Source organism: Tupaia chinensis, unplaced genomic scaffold, assembly GCF_000334495.1.
Source record: "Tupaia chinensis unplaced genomic scaffold, TupChi_1.0 Scaffold144956_1, whole genome shotgun sequence".
NCBI lineage: Eukaryota > Metazoa > Chordata > Mammalia > Scandentia > Tupaiidae > Tupaia > Tupaia belangeri.
In genome coordinates this window covers 14,605-20,591 of record NW_006204816.1, presented here as the reverse complement: position 1 = coordinate 20,591, position 5,987 = coordinate 14,605, and the positions used below count along the sequence as shown (strand labels likewise).

Sequence of the window (5,987 nt, the reverse complement as noted above, 5' to 3'; positions counted from 1 at the left end):
ATATATATATATATATATATATATATATATATATATATATATATATATATATATATATATATATATATATATATATATATATATTCTTGTTTCTTGCATGTGTATGTGTATGTATATATATATATATTTCCCCCGATTACTCACCCTCTACCATTTCTCATCCTCCTCCCACCTTGTCTCTGGTATCTGCAGTTGCTTTCCATTCTTGTATTCTTTCTCATATTGTATTGATTCACAAAATATCTTAATTACTCTAAATACTTTCAATAGTGAGTTCAGCTGATACATGCATATCTGTGAAAAAAAGTTGACTTTAGACATGAAATTCTGTGGGTAGAATGAATATACTGTAAAATAGCGTATAGCTGAGGCTATATAACTTTCTGTGGTTACTAAATAGGCACTTTTTAAATCCATTTTTTAATTTCAAGAAAGGCAGTTTTAGTTTTAATAAATCAAAACCAAAAAAATATTAAGAGAACTTTGCTTAATACTTAAATCTAGGAATCAGGTTAGGATTCTGTTTGAAGAGTAAGTAAATGGACCTGCCCACAACTTGAGAGAAGACAAAACTCCTTAACACTGGAAAACAAGACATAGAAAGTCAGTAATGTTTTAGTCAAAAGTCATAAAAATCTATTTCACCAGTTCAAACTCATGCACTTTATCTTCTATCGTGGTCTGCTCTTTCCGTTTAAATTCTGGAAGATAACGTTCAACTCTAGACTTGTCCCTACAATTAAACTGGCCATTTTTTTTTTTTTAGCTGTTTTAGAACTCTTATTTCTGACTTTAGGTTTCCTGGAATACCACCACCTTCAGAGCTTCTTGAAGAGCTGGCCTGGTGTTGGTAAATTCTTTCAAGTTCTGTTTATCTGAGAATGTTCTTCTCTTGAGAACTGTCTTCTCTTCCCATATATAAAGTATAATCTTGCTGGATATAGTATTCTTGGTTGAAATTTATTTTTCACTCAACATTTTTTTTGCGCTTCACTCAACATTTTGAATATGTTTTCCCATTCTTTCGTTGCTTACATTGTATCTGGTGAGAGGTCTGCTGTTAGCCTGATGGGATAGTCTTTGTAGGTAACTTGACATTTCTCTCTTGTCAGTCTGAGTATCTTTTCTTTGTCTGTGGTTTTGGTCATTCTGGCTATAACATGTCTTGGAGAAAATCTTGGATTGATCCCATGCTACACTTTTTCAATCCATTCATCTGTGGACATTTGGGTTGGTTCATCTTAGCAATCTGCAAATAATGCCACAATAAATATAGTTATGTAAGTGCTTTTCTGACTGAGCATTCTCCTGTCCTTTAGGTAGATATACAGGTGTGGAATTACTGGACCATATATGGTAGTTCTATTTGAAGGATTTTGAGGAACCTCCATATTGTTCTCCATAGTGGCTGGACCAATTCCCCCAACATTGTAGGAGAGTTCCCCTTTCACATCACTGCCAGCACTTATCTTTTTTTTTTTTTTTCAATCTTCACCATCAGACTGGGGTTCGGTGGTCTCTCATACTTTTGATCTGCATCTCTTTTATGAAGAGGGATGTTGAGCATTTTTCTATATGTTTTTTGGCTGTTCGTATGTCTACCTTAGAGAGTTGTTTATTCATCTCATTTTCCTATCTTTTAATTGGGTTAATCATTTTCTTCCAGGCGAGCTGCTTGAGTTTCCTGTGTGTTCTGGTTATGAGTTCCCTGCGTATTCTGGTTATCAGTCTCTTATCTGAGGTGCAGTTAACAAAAATATGCTCCCATTCTGAGGGCTGTTGATTCACATTAATTACTGTGTCTTCTGCTGTGCAGAAACTTATTATGATGTAAGCCCACCTGTCCATTTGGGGGATTATTGCCTGTGCTTTGGGGGTTTTTCTTAAGAAGTCTTTGCCTGCCACTTTGTTTCCTAAAGGTTCTCCAGTGTTTTCCACCAATAGTTTTGTCATTTGTGGTAGTAGACTTAGATCTTTGATCCACTTTGAATTGATTGTTAATGGTGACAGATAATGGTTCAGATTCATCCTTCTGCAGGTGAATACCCAGTTTTTGAGCAACATTCACTAAAGAGGTTTTCCTTTTCCCATTGGATAGACTGGTACCCTTTGTCAAAGACCAGTTGGCTGTATATTTTGGAGTTTATTTCTGGGGTCTCTACTTTGTTCCATTGGTCCTCATGTCTGTTTTTGTGCCAATACCATGCTGTTTTGATTATCACAGCTTTGTAATATATTTTTGGGGCAGGGAGTGAGATGCCAGGTAGGATTGCTTTGGCAATATGAGGTCTTTTATGGTTCCAGAAAAATTCTATGATTGCTTTTTCTAGATCTGTGAAGTATATCTTATGTAATTTTATAGGGATTGCATCAAATATGCAGATTAATTTAGGTAGGATGGCCATTTTGATTATTCTGGATTCTGCCAATCCAGGAACATGGGATATCCGTCCACTTTTTATGAAATTTTCTATTTCTTTTTTAAGATTTTCATAGTTTTCCTTATAGAGGTCTTTGACTTCTTTATTTTTATTCTTAGCCATATTACACTTTTTGTGGATATGGTAGATTGGATTACTTTCTTGAATTCTGTCTCTGTCTGCTTGCTGTATGTATATAGAAATGCTATAGATTTTTGTAAGTTAATTTTGTATCTTGCCACTTTACTGTATGCATTTATTACTTTGAGAAGTTTTTTCATGGATATCGTTGGGTCTTCTATGCATACAATCTTGTCATCTGCAGAGATGATTTCATGGTATCTAGCATTTCTCATATATTATCTTCATTTTTCTTGGTCATTTTATCAGAATTTTTGATAGTTTTTTCTAAGTCAGAGGTTTTGTCTTCTACATACAAGATTCAATCTTCTGCATGGTTCAACCTGCTTTAAATTCTTTCAAGGGAGGTTTTGAATTTCCTGTAATACAATCTTCATATATAACAGTACTGTTTGATTCTTTTTTATGCTGTCCAATTCTTAATATCATGGAAGGAATTCTTCATCTCTTTGAGCCCAATGTCTCTTTTCTCTTGCATCTCATAGAGTTTTTTTTTTTTCTATAACTATTATAAATTCTTTTTCTGACATTTTGGTAATATCCTCTAACTTTTTCCTACCTGGAGATGAGTTACAGTGTTCCCTTGCTGGAGATGTATTACTTGAGTCTCTCATCCTTGAGGCTGTTCTCTGATTTTTCATCATTTGGTAATGTATTCAGTTTTGGCTAATTTGTTGGAGAAGATTTCTGTGACTGTGAGCTCATGTGTTTCTCTTTGCTGGGAAATAATTTGGTGCTATTTTCTCCCTTCTACTGTGTCCTCCAGTGTGGTGATCACAGGAGGAGTTTTAAAATCAGATTTATAAAGGGATTTTCACTCTTTTTACAACCAGTACAGTGAGGAGTAAAGAATTCTCTACAACTCACAATATTCAGATGTTTAGCTACTATGCACCTAGTCTTCTCTAGGCAGTGGGTAAGGGCTGAGTAGTAAAATGAGAAAGGTAAAAGAAAGAAAGTAGGAAACAGAAAAGGACAGCAGAGGCAGAGATGGAGATGCCTGCAAGAATTCTGTCCTAACTGAGGGAGGAAGAGACAAATTAACAAGAGAAAGGCATAAAGGGGCAGAAAACTTTTTTTTTAAAGAAATAATTAGAAGGGACAGAAAAAAAGCAAGAGGGAGAGAAAGACTTTGCTTACCTGACTAGCACTGGGGTCTGGAGAGAGGTGCAGGACTTGGCTGGGGGCACTTCATGGCCTTGAACTTGAACCCAAAAAGGGCAGCAGAGGCAGAGATGGAGATGCCTGCAAGGATCGTGATGAGCACTGGAGTCTGAAAAGGGTGACCCTGGCTGGGGGGCTTCATAGTTGTGATACTGAACCCAGAAAGGGAATAACAGGCAGAGTTGGAGATCTCTGCAAGGATTCTTGACAGTTACTATCATCCTGAAGGGACAGAACACTCTATATATTTTATTTGTTTTTTTTAAGTTTTTTTTGGCCATAGTGTATATGTGTTCACCATAGAGAGACAGAGAGGAAAAGAGAAATTACCTCCCAGGGGGATAACCATGCTGCAATCCTTTCTCCTCTCAGAATTTTTACCATGTACACTCACACACTCAGCTTGATTTTCAAGCCACCATGTCCAGAACATGAACAATGGTCAACCATGTGGGAGTCCAGCATCTTAACCACCATGCCACCTGCTGACCTCCAGAACATTCTCTATTCTGATATCTTTTCCTGTTATTTTATAAGTGCCCAGTTTCACATGTTCAAAGTGAAACTGAGTAAAATGTATGCAATGTATTCTATTTACTACCCTAAATCAGAGAAAAAAGATTTTTTTACAAGAGATACCAAAGAACAGATGTTAGCCACATGTGAAAAATTAAAAGAGCAAACTTTTTATAGAAGGTACATTGCAATTTAACTATCTATTAACTGATGGAATTATCTTGGTTTAGAGGCTTAAAACCCTGGGACTCATAAGCAAGTTTCCAATCTCGAGAAAAAAAAAACTTGATCACATAAAGAACTGTTTTTGGCGGGAACCGGCAGTTAGCGTAATGGCTATGTCGCTGGACTCCCATGTAGTTGACCGCGGTTCACGTCCCGGACCCGGTGGCTTAAAACTCATGCTGGGCGCATGTGCATGCATGCCCAAGATCCCAAGAGGAGAATGGAGGAGAAGGGATTGCAGTGTGACCATCCCCCCTGGGGGGTGATTTCTCGCTTTCTGTCTCTATGTCTCTCTCTGTCTGGTGAGCACACACGCCCTATAGCAAAAACCTCTCAAAAAAAAAAAAAAAAAAAAAGAAAAGAAAAAAAAATGAACTGTTTTTGGCCAAAGAGTTTTCTTAGAGCCTGCTTCATGTCCTTGTTCCTCAGACTGTAGATGAAGGGATTCAGGATGGGAGTGACCACAGTGTACATCACTGAGACTGTCGTGCTTCCCTGGAGTTTTGAGTTATCACTTAGCCAAGCAAAGATAAACTCCAAGGCTTGCGCTGTAGAACAAGGAGACAACTGAGAGGTGAGACCCATACGTGGAAAATGCTTTAGACCTGCCCCCGGCTGATGTAATTCTCCAAATAGAGAATACTATCTTAGAGTAAGAGAAAAGGATACCAGCGAGTGGAATAATACCCAGAAGCTCCATTGTCGAGTATATCACTAGGTCATTTAGGAAAGTGTTTGAACAAGCCAGTTGGATCACCTGATTAAGTTCACAGAAAAAGTGAGGGATTTCCAACCTTGCACAAAAGGAGAGTCGTAAAATCAGTAACCCATGTAACAGAGAATTCAGAGCACCCAATACCCAGGATCCCTGGAGCAGGATGCCACAGAACTTGAGGTTCATGATGACTGTGTAGTGCAGGGGGTGACAGATGGCCACGAACCAGTCATAGGCCATCACTGTCAAGAGGAAGTTGTCTAATTGTCCAAAAAGCATAAAAAAATACATCTGGGTGATGCAGCCTTCATAGGTGATGACCTTGCTCTGTGTCTGGATGTTCACCAGCATCTTTGGGATGGTGGTGGAGGTGAAACAGATGTCAGCAAGAGACAGGTTGGAGAGGAAGAAGTACATGGTTGTGTGCAGGAGGGAGTCTTTGATAATGGCCAGGATGATGAGCAGATTCCTAGTGAAGGTGACCAGGTACATGGACAGGAACAGCCAATAAAGGACAGGCTGTAGTACTGCCTTTTCTGAGAGTCCCAGTAGGATAAATTCTGAAATAGTGGTTTGGTTTCCTGAATCCATGTAGGTCATGAAACTGCTGGAATGGAGACAAGAACATTTCAAATTTAGTCACTAAGAGTGATAAAAAAAAATGAGCAGCTAAGGGCGCAGCAGTAACCATGCTGTTCAAGTAATGGCAGATCTATATATGCAAAATAGGGGCCAGCAGGTGGTGCAATGGTTAAAGCACTGAACTCCCTTGAGGATTAGGGTGGACCTGCTAGCTTTTTTTCTCT

General features: G+C 38.2%; 1 pseudogene; it reads right to left on the bottom strand.

Annotated features, from left to right (window-relative positions):
* Window positions 1-3,705: 3,705 nt before the first annotated feature.
* LOC102474536 (olfactory receptor 7A17-like) lies at window positions 3,706-5,772 on the bottom strand (annotated as a pseudogene).
* Between the last annotated feature and the right edge of the window lie 215 nt (window positions 5,773-5,987).